This window comes from Phoca vitulina, unplaced genomic scaffold (assembly GCF_004348235.1).
Source record: "Phoca vitulina isolate PV1807 unplaced genomic scaffold, GSC_HSeal_1.0 scaffold36, whole genome shotgun sequence".
NCBI lineage: Eukaryota > Metazoa > Chordata > Mammalia > Carnivora > Phocidae > Phoca > Phoca vitulina.
Window position 1 is genome coordinate 15,859,539 of NW_022589739.1, and position 14,685 is coordinate 15,874,223.

A 14,685-nucleotide genomic window follows, 5' to 3' on the forward strand; every position below is an offset into this window, starting at 1 on the left:
GTTGTCCAAAATTGTTCATACCTGTTTTGATGGTTAACACAGTATAGAAACTTTATTTTCAGTGCACTTGTCAAAGAAAAAATTAGCATTCCTGCTCTATTATGAGAAATTAAATAAAATAGTTCCTTGGTGAGTCTGTTCCTCAGCCACCACCCCCACCCCCCCTTGCAAACATGTACATTCATCTAGCGCACTTCCCTGCCTCTGAGCTTTGCTTAGGTTCTTTCTTCCCATTCCACTGGCTTTCATCCTTCCTACTATTTACTCTCCAGCTCGGCTCAGCCCACTTTCTGTCAGATTATGGCTTAGGTCCCAACACTTCAAGAAACCTTTTCCCACAGAGATTTCTTTATAAATCAAATGAGCAAATATGAATTTCACCCCTGCAATTTGTAACTCAGTCCTCAAAAAAAAAAAAAATTATTAGTTAACCATGCACCTGGCATAATGTTAGGTGCTGGGCATTTAATGATAAATAAAATAGATCTCCACTATTAAAGAGTTTATGGACTTGTAGATATTATGTAGGATCTGTGGGAGTAAATGATTTAATCTCTGTGTACCTCAGTTTCTTCATCTATAATATGAAGATGATGATAGTAGTTGCTTTGGTAGGGTTCTTACGATTGAATGAGTTAATATTTATAAAGTTCTTAAGGTAGGGCCTAGTAAATAGAAAATGCTGTAGAAGTGTTTTTATTTACCAAAACAATACTGAACATTGCAGTCACTTTATCTAGTTCTAAAAAATCCTATTGGTATTTTTACTGGTAGCATAATAAACTTATAGATTAGTTTATAGTGAAATGTCATCTTGGGGCCCCTGGGTGGCTCAGTCGTTAAGAGTCTGCCTTAGGCTCAGGTCATGATCCCGGGGTCCTGGGATCGAGCCCCGCATCGGGCTCCCTGCTCGGCAGGAAGCCTGCTTCTCCCTCTCCCATCTCCCTGCTTGTGTTCCCTCTCTTACTGTGTCTCTCTCTGTCAAATAAATAAATAAAATCTTAATTAAAAAAAAAAAGTCATCTTTATACTAACATCTTCCTATCCGAGAACAGGGTGAGTTTACATTTATTAAAATCTTCTTTTGCATCTCTTAATAGAATATAATAGTTTTCCTCATAAAGATCTTGCCATTTGGTTATGTTTATTTCTAGATATTTTGTTTGTTGCTATTTAAAATGGCACCATGTAATCTTTTAATTCATTGTTATTTATATGAAGGAAGACTACTGATTTTTGTTTTTAAATTTTCTACTGAATTATCTTACAGTTTGTGATGAGTTTTCAGTTGGTTTGCTTGGATTTTCTTGATATATAATCATATCATCTCTAAAAAATGATCATTTTGCCTTTTCCCCCCCAATTTTTATATCTCTTAACTCTTTCTCTTACCTAATTTGTGCTAACTATGATGGTAGTGAACATGCTTGTCTTATTTATATTGTGACGATTTGTGACTATTATACTTGAAAAAGATTGTTGTATACAAATCAAGGTGTTGGTCAGGCTGGGCTCTTATCTGGAGGCTCTTGGGAATAATCCGCTTCCAAGCTCATTTAAATTGTTGGCAGAACGCAGTTCCTTGCAGCTATGGGTCTGAAGTGTACATTTACTTGCTGGATTTCGGCCAGGGGCCAGCCTTTGGTCCTGGAGGCCTCCTGCACCCCTTCTCACATGACCCCTCTGTCATCAGACCAGTAATGTCCCATCAAGCCCTTCTCACAGTTCAGATCCTTCAGAACTTTCTCTTCCGTTGCCAGCCGGTGAAAACTTTCTTCTTTTAAAGGGCTCATGTGATTAGATTATGCCCATCCAAATAATCTCCCTTTGCCATAAACATCAAATAATCAGGGGAGTAACACCAGGGCATAAAGGTCAGGGGGCCATCTTAAAATTCTGACCACTATCCTACCCTTCAAACTCTCATAGAAGGTTATATTTTCCTTCTGGGTTCATTTTAAAAGGTAACCTCCTTCAGGGTAGCATTCCCGGCTGAGTCGTTCTGTGGTACCCCATCATACTTTGCATACCTTGCCTGTAGTAGACATTCAGTACATACCTAACGAATTGTTTTTCATTAAATGAATTGTGAGATCAAAAAGATGAATAATATTATTCCAGACCAAACTGTAAGAGTATCTGTCCAGTTGGAGGAGCATTGTACACTTGACAGTTCATTGCCATTTTTGTCTTATTTTCCTTTTTCTTTTTTTGGAACTACATTTATTTATGATCAACCAGGGAGACTAAAATAGTGGACACATGGGCTTTAGACTCCAGTGCAGACTTCTGAGGTCAGAAGAATTCCACGACAAAACTTGAAAGGCATGAAGTAGATAATATAGCAAAATTAATATTTTAAAGGAAAAAATCATTAGAGAAAGGAGCATTGTGGAAAACTGTTCCATTTAGGGCACCTTGTTACCAGATTCTTTAAGAGAAACTGGAGGGAGTTCAGAGACATCAAGAATGATGAAGAGGCTGTAGGGATTAATTTACAAGCAAAGATTTTAAAAGACTAAATACGTATAACTTAGCTGAATGACAGCTGAGTAGAGATGTAGCTATTGTCAAATGTCTGATATCAAGAGAAGGAATGTGTTTCTCTGAAGAGTTCAGAGTCTCTTTCCAAGTATTGGAATTAAATGGGGAATGAGAAAACAATCTTTTCTAACCAACTTGTAAGCAGTATTTAGACTCTGTGTTGGGATGTAAAGTATCCATTGAATTCAAATCCCAGCTCCTCGGCTTGCTTACCTATGAAATTTCAGGTAACTCCTTTACCCTTTTAAACTTTGTCATGTGTAGAGTGAGAATTATAGCACTGCTGTCATGGGGTTATTATGAAGATTAAATGAAATGACGTAAGTAAACAGTCAAGTTCCATGTCTGGCACAGACTGCAGGTGGAGAAGAACAGTAGATGCTATTGAGATTGCCATTATTGTCATCACTGTTGAGTGGTTGAAGAGTTCAAAGTGCTAGGGTCAGACAAATCTGGGGTACCAGCTCAAGCTCTACCACTTATGAACCCTAAGACTTAGTATATTCAATTGTAAGAGAGTAATAGTGAGGACTGAATGAAATAATGTAATGTGAAATGCTTAGCACAATGCCTAGCACGTAAGTAATCACTCAGTAAATATATTAGCAGCTCTAGCATTATTTTCATTATCAGTAACACGGTCATTATTCCACCATGTAACCTGGCCAAAGGCTTAGGATATATTCAGTTTCCAAATTTCCTCCCATTTACAAACAATGCCATAACATATCTCCATTTCTGTCATTATCACACCCCCCTCATACACACACACTGTTCAGTAATTATTTGTTGAATTGAATTAAGTAACTTCTACTAGTGATCCTGTCAGGTATATGTGGTCACTGTACATTGCTGGGGAGATGTCAGAATGGGCTTTTCTATTCCTTATGTAATCAAATTCATGACAGCTGATTTAAGGGCATTTTTCATTCCAGTAAAACTGATAACTTGGATTTACCTAAATTTCTATGAGCGAATTCCTGCATTCATAAGAGCGTTTTCAATTTTGACTTTACACACGTATGAACTCCCTGTGACTAACCTTATTACAAATAGGATTGTGGTGCTGTTGTAAACAGAATCTACTCTAGCTAGATTAAGTAGAAATAGTATTAACTAGAAGTTATCGGTTAGAAGGTATTAAGATTAATCAGAGGGTATTAATCAGATATATCAGGTATTCATCAGAAGTAGCTTACAGAAACTACAAGGGGGCCAGAAGAAGAGACACAGATGGCAAGAAAAGCATATGAAAAAATGCTCAATAGTATTAGTAGGATTTGGGAAATGCAAATTAAATGTATAGTGATATACTACTGCACATTTATTAGAATGGCTAAAATTTTTAAAACTGGCAGTATCAAGTCCTGATGATGATGATGTAGAGCAACTGAAACACTCATATGTGGCTGGTGGGAATGCAAAATTGTATAGCTACTTTGGATAACAGTCTGGTATTTTAAAAATACAGTTAAGCATGTATCTACCATTCAATCCAGAAATTCCACTCCTAAGTATTGGTCCAAGAGGAATAAAAATACAAGTCCAAACAAAAACCTGTGCCCACATGTTTATTGCACCTTAATTCATAATAGCCTAAACATGAAACAATCCAAATGTTCATCGACTGGCATACAGATAAACAATTGGTGGTATAGCCATACAATGGAATACCACCAGCAATAAAAAGGATCCACATACAACATGGATAAATCTCCAAAACTTAAATGAAGGAAGACAAGCACAAGAGGCTACATATTCCTTTTATAAGAGATTCCTTTATAAGACATTCTAGAAAACAGTTTCTGCCTTATTAGACTGTGATCTTCTTGGTCTGATATAGCTCTTTGCACCAAGATTGCATCAAAGTCAATGAACTGGAAGCAGAAATGCTGAGTTTGAACTGTTTAGGGAACAAGGTGTAGCTGCTAAGGGAATCAGGAGTCTAGATTGGGTCAAAGGTCAATACAAGGTAGTTTGGGGTAAATCAGGATGCACAGGACTATTAACATGAGGGCAGGAAGCTGGATCCAACAGCATGAATGTCTGCTTCAGTGGATCCTCTACAAGTTTGTCTACTCACATAGCCTTTAGCTTCCAGAGAACATAACCTTTCTTTGATGATCATTAATTAAAGCTGATTGCAGTTGCTATCAAGGGTATGATCTGCCTGCCTTGAAAGATGTCCAGTTCTGCCTAGCTTGTCCATTTGCAGTGTGCTTTACTGACCCTCTTTAGCAACTCCTAAGAATTGGCAGCGACAGAGACCACACTTACAGATCAGGTTGACCCCGGAGTTACGTCAATGTGTAATAGTGCTTCTAGCTATTTTCTGGCAAACATACCTTTCTGAAGCAAAGGACTATCTTAATTGAAGTATTTTTAATGTGACAGATTTTATAATGATAAGTTTGGCTCAAATATAACCTGTGCTTCATAAATACAACATGTTAATATAAAGAAAAGAGCCTGTGGTTAGAACTCAGCAAACTTAGATTCTGCTCCCTAGACTCAACTCGTTCAACCTTAGATAGGTTGCATAGCCTTGCACTTACCATACAGGGTCCCTGAAGCAGGTGGGCTGATGCTCTCAAAGGTGCCATTCAGCTCTAATATGAATCCCATGACTCTAAGAGTAGTTGATAGTATAATTGGGAGGAGGAATAGAAGAAACGTTTCCATTTCTTAGACTTGACTTTTGAAAGGCTTTTCTGAAGTCTGAGGTCAGCTGTGTCCAGTGTTTACATTAAAACATACCTATTTTGAAAAAGAACTGGCATGGTTTGTAGACGGGGATGGAAAACTACTTAGGTTGTGCTTGCAACCAGAGGCCCATAATCAGGTTTTTATACTTTTCCTTAGAGGTATATATTGCAATGACTCACTGTAAGAAATGATATTATTACTCATATTAAATATTCTTTAAGTAGCTTTTCCATTATCTCTGAAAGAGTTGTAGTTCCTTCTAAGAATAAACAGGTTTTATTTTTGACATGGTGGTACCCTTTTTTTTAAGCTCTTAATGTAGTTTTTTCTCATGTCAGTGAAACCTTAGCATTTAAAAATGAATTGAAATATTGGTAACTAGTCCAATAGAGATTTTTGACTACATAAGCCAAAACTCCAGAGTTAAGTCTTTGATGCATATGTACGTTTTTAATTTCTTATTTTTTCAGTTCCTATAGACCAGTTCTCTTTGTAGTGAAATCATTGTAATCCCATCACGAAAGTGTTGATCTTTTAGTAACCTTTATTGAAGCATTGTATTAATCCACATTCCCTCACGGTAACAGACGGTTTGTATCAAACATATCATGCAGCTTAGCTCAAGTCCCATATGGAACTAATAAGCCACGCAGTAAGTGGCCTTGTGTAGATGAATATAGTTTGGAAGGGTGTGTGTGTGAGTGCATGTGTGTGCACGCGCGCATGTGCATGTGTGTGTTGTCTAAACTGAATTTCTCCTGCCAAAACCTAAATGACAAAATGATTCCTGAACCCCTAGAGCCTTTTCTGGTCTGGAAAAATTGTGTGTTTAAAAAATAAAAATAAAATTGAGCACTTTGATATTAAATTAGGTCTCTTAGCTCAATAAGCAGATGCTCACTGAGTACAAGAACTCAGCATTTGTTTCTTAGAGGTACAATCACACTTTATTTTAAAATATGATCTACAGAGCTGCAAATGTTCTTACCTAGTCAGTGGAGCACCATTTATCAAGTTGTAGGAACTAGTTAATTTAAACTACAAAGGCTCTAAAGTCATAGATGATCAGTCTAATTTGGTGAAACACACAGTGAATGTATAGTGATTTGGGATGAAACCAGCATGTGGCTTCGGAAAAATAGTGTATTTTTATACAAGAAGATGGTGTGGGAGAGGAAAATAGAGAAAGATACTTAATGGAATTGACATGGTTATAATCGTCTGTTGAGGTCTAAATGTATTCTTTGCCCTAGTTTTATTTCCTTATACTTGTTCCAGTAACTATAAAGCCAGGTCTTCCTGGTTATTTTAGTATAAGGATTTTCTTTTGCTAATAGACAATAGCATTTGTTCATTTTTCCAGGGAAACCACTGAACATTGCTTCTTCCCACTCTCCCATCTAATTTATCATGTATGTGTAGTTTTCACCTACTAGCCTACTCTAGAGTTGCACAAAAGCTTAATTGCTCCCATGGAGTTCTAAACCAAAGTAAAGCTGAAATTCAAGCTAATTGAAACCAAAATTCCACTTAAAAACTGCTTAGACTCTTTGGGTGGTGGTGCAGTAGGAAGTTGTTACAAAAGGTGTTTATTTCAGAGACTAATTTGAGGCAGTTAGACAGACCCAAAGCAATATTTTATTTGCCTGGGTTTCTTGGCATCTGCCTTCTCTAATCAGAAGTGAGAGCAGAAGGAGCTCTTTAGGGAAGTGTGGTGTGGATAGTAGTCGGTGAGGGCAGGTTTGGATGGAATGTGAAATAAGATTTTTTAGAGGAAAGAGTACTTCAGTCTTTTAACCTGCCCTTCAGAGCTGTTTCTGGAGTTGTTTTCCTCGTTCAGTCTCCTGCTTAAAACCCTGTAGTAGATTCTCACTGCTGACAAGGAAGATAAAGTCTGAACTCCTGAGCTTAGCGCTCTAGGCCTTCAACAGTTTTAATGACTGCGCTCTAAACATCAGGCCTCAGGAGTTTCCATTCTCTATAAATATCCTAACCGAACTCTTACAACAATCTTATGACACCTGATCTTAGCCAAAAGGCCGAGAAGCGATACAACAATCTTAGGAGACAAATAGTGCTGGTCATGTTCTATAGACAAGGCACAGATTGGTTATGTGACTTCTTCAAGATTAACATACATTACGTGGTGAGAACAGACTGTGAGTCCAGACCTGTCATTCCAGAGACAGAGCTGATTTACAGTGCCTACCCTAGTGGACACTAAATAAATACTTGTTGGATAAAAGAACAGAATGTGTAGGAACTTAGTAAACAGACTTCTTTCTCCCTTTGCCCTGTCCTTGTCTTTTCCTCCTCAGCCTAACTTCTGTTTCTTCCTGTTTCTACTAATACATCACCAGAGTTAACTTGTTCAAGAATTACTTAATAAAAATCTAGATTTGTTTCTTTCCTGAAGTATTTATATTTTAATAGTGGCTCAGCTCTACCTGACATAGTATAGCATATAAGACTGAACCCCGGGGTGCCTGGGTGGCTCAGTGGGTTAAGCACCCGACTCTTGATTTCAGCTCAGGTCATGATCTCAGGGATGTGGAATCAAGCCCCGTGTTGGGCTCCGTGCTCAGCACAGAGTCTGCTTGTCCCTCTCCCTCTCCTCTTTCTCTCGCTCTCACTCTCTCTCAAATAAATAAATAAATAAAAACTTTAAAATAAGAAAAGATTGAAGCCTGTCCTTTCCCTTCCATTTTATGCATTTCCCCTCAGGTGTCCAGAAAGGTACCTTCTGTAGACTCTTCCATCAAACCTACCCCTCAAGCGAATACATAAATATTTGACACCCTCTTAGCCAAGTTTGACCTCTGACACCATCAGAAATGGGACTGACTGGGCTGATATTCTTTCCTTGCTCACATTGTGAACATGCACTATGTAAACCATATTTTTATATTAAAATCCTTAGATGCATGGTGCAAACCTATAATTTTAGAGCATTTAAAATGGACTCCCAGAACTTTGAAAGGCTCCTAGAGATGTTGTAGTTCAGGAGCGTTTAACCTGTAAGATGGGATGCCTGCCTGGGCTCTGATTCTACTCCACCACTTCCTACAGTGAGAGCGGTTCCCTATTTGTTTTACACTTGGGGCTATAAATAATATTTCATTTGAACAAAGGATTCCAGGGCTACAAAAAGAAGTTTGAAAATTCTTTGGCCAGCCCTTGCTCCTGATCATCCAGCAGAGCTCTGTCCCCTAGATCTTCTGACTGTCCACATCACATATCAGCCTTTCCATTTCCCTGTGCAATTGTTTTAAAGATATTGACATGTATTATGTTCATTGCTGCACCTTTGGAGTGCTTGCAGTCAGAAGCTTAGTAAATTAGTAAGAATTAGCACTTAAAAAAGTGAACAGTATACTTAAGATTTGTTCCCTTTGAGTTGAACTCCTTTTTTTACCTTTTCTGATTCTCATTCTAATTAGTTAAGTGATAAGCCATCATTGAGCACCAGATTTATGCCCAGTCCAGTGGTAGATGCTATGATAATGATAATGTATAGAGTGTATATGTATTATAATGGTAATAAGTATAGTTTATCGAGCACTTACTATGTACCAGCTATTGTTTGGGGTACTCTATACACTTTATCATATTTAAACTTTACAACAACAGCTTTGCAAGACAGACAACATTCCCCATTTTACAAGTAAAGAGACAAACTCTTCAGAGAAGCAAAAGGACTTATCCAAAGTCAAACAACTAGTAAGTGACAGCGCTGTTATTCACATCCAGATCTTCTCCATCAAAGCTCATAGCAGTGTGTCATGATGCTTCTTATTCTCTCCCATACAGCATTGATTTAACTTATTAATTAACAAATATTTATCAAGTACCTACTGAATTAGTTAAGGCTTTCCAAAGACAGTACATACAAACATGGTATAGGAAGGGATTTGGGGAGAGAGGTAAAATACTCCCTTATCTTGGAGTAGTCAGAGAGAGAGCTACCTACAGGAAATGGAACTTGTAATGGCTCTTTGAGAATGGATAGAATATGAGCAGATGGACAATGCCTAGAGAGAGACTTATAGACAGAAAATAGAGCTCTACTGAGTACTCTGTAAAAGGTGTAAGGAAGGTTATTAGCCACTATTGAAACGCTGTAATGTATATAGGGGACTGCACGATAAACAAATATACTCCTTTATGTCAGCTCCCTAATGAAATGATACTAATAAAGATAAAACAGTTTAAACTTGCAAACTCATGAGAATGAAAAGAACAGAAGAGACAAGAGTGATAGTCAACAAAATTTTAGAAGAATGCAAACAAATAAATGAGTGATAAACTGAGTTGACAGAATGGAGAAAAACAAAACCTAAAGCCTTCAAGTAGCAATGCAATTCAAGCCATAGGACTCCAGAAGGATTTAGGATTTGGAGGTATCAAGTACCTCATAGAGTGTAGGGTAAGGAAGAGGTCAAAAAAACCAGGAGGATTGGTTGAAAGTCTATAGAAGGAGAAGATTCTCAGTTCACTTCACCCACCCTGCATATAGCCAAGCAACTATCCCTGCATACACCCTACTGGGGGAATGGAGGTTTACTTTCTGAAAAAATTGAACCGAAGAAGCTCTGAACTCTGAACTGCCTGGTATATTGGGGTAAGAAGTAAGATACCTTACTGAAAACAAGGGGAGTCAGTGAAGTCCAACATACGAACATTGAATTCCCCCAACCACTTTTTCCTACTTTAACTCTCAGAATGGTATCCAGATTATACTCCTAGACAGAAGGTTGGGGGAATCCCTCTGGAGAAATACAGTCCCTGCGATGAAAACTGCTGGGATCTCGATGTGCCCCACAGAAAGGGCTAGGTTTCCATCCACTCAGTCTACAGTGAAACCCCCTAGTGGGCAAGCAACTGCCAGTACATAGACTCTCCCTTCAGCTTTTTAAAGTCTCATTTGTAATGCCTCTAATGTTTCTTTAAGTCTAGAAGAGGAGGGAGAAGAAGAGAAAAAGAAACCCAGAGGTAACAGGAAAGGGAGAAGGAAGAGATGACAAAACAAGGCTGCTGTTGCTAACAACAACAACAACAACAACAACAATAATAAATGATCAGAATTCAGGGATAAGCATTTTCATATTGAAAGGACTCACAAAGTGCCCAGCACAATCAATGAAAAAAGACCCAAACAGAGGCTTAGCACTGTGAAATTTTAGAACACTGGGGTTTTAAAGAATAAAATCCTACAAGCTTCCAGAAAGAATCAGCTCACATACAAAAGATCAGGAATTAGAATGTTATCAGGTTTCTCAGTTGCCATGTACAAAGTTAAATGACAGTGAAACAATATTTTAGAAATTCCAAAGGGGAATTATTTTAGCCTTGAATTCTTTACCCAGGCAAACTATCATTCAAGTCTGAGAACAGAATAAAGCTATATTTAAATAATTCAAGGTCCCAAAAAAGATACCTCCCATGCTCTCCTTTCCCAGAAAGCTGTTATAGGATATGTGCCACCAAGGTGAGGCAGTAAATCCAGAAAGTCATGAGATCTAAGAAACAACAGCTTTGATACAGAAGAGAAATAAGTGATTTCCAGGGTGACGGAGAAGGAAAGTTCTGGGAATGGAGCAGAGAGGATTGCTTCCAAGGGGGAAGTGGACGTGGTAGGTTATATGGCGTATTTAATGAGAATGAGAAGGATTTTAAGGTTTTGTCCTAGTTTGGAAGGATCTAGTGATAAGTACGTAAGTACACAAGTAATACTATCATCAAGATAGGTACTTAACGAGTAAAAAAAATGACAATTATCACTTCAGGAAAAACAAACAAAAACGTACAGGGTGGCTGGGTGGCACAGTCAGTTGAGCCTCCAACTCTTGGTTTCAACTCATTTGGTGATCTCAGGGTGGTGAGATTGAGCCCCAAGTTGGGCTCTGCACTGAGCATGGAGCCTGCTTAAGATTCTGTCTCTCCCTCTGCCCCTCCTCCCCGCCCCCGCTATCTCTCTCTCAAATAAATAAACCTAAAAAAAAAAGTTCAAAAAAGCAATAGTATATTACATGGCTTGGCAGTGCACAGTATTTCTGCAGGTATAATAAGGTAAGCGCTAAATACTGATCTAACAAAAATGTGATATTGAATATCTTGAGGATAAAGAGAAGTTTATCTGGGAGCGTAGTTAAATCCTCATATTCTTTAACAAAAAGTCAGTAGATGATATATGAGTGAGGGGATAAAATGTGTAAGAGAAGAGTAATATAAAAGCTGAATTTTCATTTTTTTGTAATAGGAACACAATAGATACCTAAAACTGGGAAGAATACGAAAGAATAGGGGAAAATTAATACAATCGTATTACTTAGAAATATGAAGGTAAAGAAGAAACAGCTAAAAGTAGTTGCTACTGAAGAGCAAAGAATTTGCTTTTTCATTATAAGCCTATAGCAATTTAGGCTTATTAAATAGTACGTGTACTTTATTTTTAAAATGTAATATATATGTATTATGTGTGAATTTTTTTGGTTTTATATGTTAAAAATCAAAAGGGTGACATGGTAGAAAAGAATTTGGAGTTGTTTTTAAGAAATTCTAAAAAATTCTGAGATCAAGCCCAGCATTGGTCTCCTGCTCAGCGGGAAGCCTGCTTCTCCCTCTGCCCCTCCCCCTGCTTGTGTTCCCTCTCTCACTCTCTCTCTGTGTGTCAAATAAATAAATAAAATCTTAAAAAAAGAAAAAAAAGAAATTCTAAAAAATTCAAAAAATTTCAAAAATTCAAAATTCAAAAATTCAAAAAAAAGAAAGAAAAGAAATTCTAGCCTTATAAAATCAAAAACACTAGAAACAACCGGTGTTGGTGAGGATGTGGAGAAAAAGGACCCTTATGCACTGTTGGTGAGAATGTAAACTGGTGCAACCACTATGGAAAACAGTATGGAGGTTCCTCAAAAAATTAAAAATAGAAATACCATATTATCCAGTAATTCCACTCCTGGGTATTTATTCCAAAGAAAACAAAAATAGTAACTTGAAAGGATATATGCACCCCGTGTTTATTTGTTTATTGAAGCATTATTTACAATAGCCAAGATATGAAAGCAGCTCAAGTGTCCATCCATAGATGAATGGATAAAGAAGATGTGATATATATAAATATTGCATGTATATATACATGCAGTGGAATATAAGAAGGTGTGATACACACACACACACACACACACACACAATGGGATATTACCCAGCCATAAAAAGGAATGAAATCTTGTCATTTGCAACAACATGCATAGACCTAGAGGATATAATGCTAAGTGAAATAAGTCAGTAAGAGAAAGACAGATACCATATGACTTCACTCATATGTGGAATTTAAGAAACAAAACAAATAAAGAAAAAAGGAGACCAAAAACAGATTCCGAGATACAGAGAACAAACCGATAGTTCCCAGAGGGGAGGTGGGAGGGGAAATGGGTAAAACAGGTGACGGGGACTAAGAGTACACTTATTGTGATGAGCACTGAGTAATGTGCAGAATTGTTGAATCATTATACATGATGAATGTTGAATCTATGTTAATTATACTTGTATTTAAAAAATAAATAAAAATTTAAAAATGTTCCAGCCTTGGCTTTGTCCCTTGTCAGCTCTGTGACGTTGGGCAGGACACTTGCCTTACTGAGCCTTTGTTTCTTCATTTATGAAAGGAAAGAGGTTGGAAAAATGATCTCCAGGATCTCTTTAAGCTATAGTATCCTATGATTCTATGATAAAAATGATAATGCTATATAGCAAATGAAGAGTTAAGATCTGGGTAGAGGCTTGAAATTCCCATATTTTCCTTTTTTGGTTGAAATCAGACTTGAAGAAAATTTTTCATTGTGGTCTCTGAAAAGAATTCAACACCTACCTTCCATTGTGGAGCCTGGGGCAGGCAATTGACTATGTACTGGCTCAGGGACACATAGCTTAGTGTTATTTCAGTATGGGTTAGGGGTTTTTTTTATATATATTTAATATTTTTCGGTATGAATCACAGGTGAAATTTCCATGCCATGTGTAAACAATTTCACTTTTTTATTGAAACAATGAATTCAGGAATGTCACATTGGGATATCAGCCATTTTACTTTTATCAATGTATGGAAAAAATGCTTTTATATTAATATAAGAAATGATGTCATTTAATATGGAGTAGATCTTATAATTCAAGGTCAGCAAATCTCAGGAGGTGATTTAGGTCACCAAGCTAGCTTTGGAAAGGGAAAAGAATATTTTCCCTTTGTCTTCTCAAGTATTTCAACCAATTTTCCTCTCAGACTTTGGGGTAGATGGTGGAATAGCATGGTCGTGAGAATGAGGCTCTAGCTAATAATATCTTTGTTATTGAAACATGCGGCTCTGGAGAATTTATTTCCCCTTTCTGGGCTTCAGTTTCCCCACCTGCAAAAGGAAAGAATTAGCTTAAATAATATTCAAAATACATTTTAGCTTTAACATTCTGTGTTTCCTACTTCTTACTTTATGTGTGTATTCAGACCATTGAAGAGATCTGATTAGGTTTGGGGGTTTTCCTTTAAAAGTTCAGGGTAGTAAGAGTAAACTCTTTCAACTCTTAATCTCAGGAAACAAACTGAGGGTTGCTGGAGTGGAGTGGGGTGGGAGGGATGGAGTGGCTGGGTGATGGACATTGGGGAGGGTGTGTGCTATGGTGAGCACTGTGAATTGTGTAAGACTGATGAATCACAGACCTGTACCCCTGAAACAAATAATACATTATATGTTAATTAAAAAAAAAAAGAGTAAACTCTTTCTCTGTTAAGTGTCACTCACACTTAAGTAAAAAAAAAAATCAGTTGAGTACTAGATACAAACAAAAGAAAACTTTGATATTTTTTGTTCACAGTGGTTTTATTTTTTAAGAGAGGAAAATATTTAGAAGTTTGACTTTGTCACTTTTAAATTTAGGTGCTGGAAAAGTAAAACTTCACGAGTGATTATCCTTCATGTTTGTACACCAGTACACAGTTTACAGAGTACTTTTTTCATATATGTCATTTGAAAAATACATTTCTGCTGTACCTTTACTGTGTATTTGATGTTCTGTGTGTAAGAGAGAGAGCATGTGTATGCATATGCACATATATTTACCTCGGATCTCTGTCATGACCAGTTAAGGAAGCAAATGGTATTCAGAGACAGAGTGAGAGAAGGCAAGAAACAGACGGATGAAAACCATTTAGTGAGTTACTCAAGGTCCATAGAAGGACCTAGGGTTAGAAAATCAGCTCTAGCTGAAATAAGTAGAACTAAGACCAGATCCATCCACAGATCATAGTGTTCTCATACCAGCTCTACAACTTTATGTACTGGTTCTGGACAAAAGGGAAAGTTAGGAATCCAAGAGAAAAACAGAGCACAGCGTCCTCAAAAGTGGCTTGCTGTTTGTTTGTTTAATAAGCATTAACTGAGTGCT

At 37.3% G+C, this 14,685-nt stretch overlaps 1 protein-coding gene across 2 annotated transcripts in view; it reads left to right on the top strand.

The window, feature by feature from the left end:
* The window catches only part of UVRAG (UV radiation resistance associated), a 320,861-nt gene that overhangs the window by 278,674 nt on the left and 27,502 nt on the right, over positions 1-14,685 (top strand). The window lies entirely within an intron of this gene.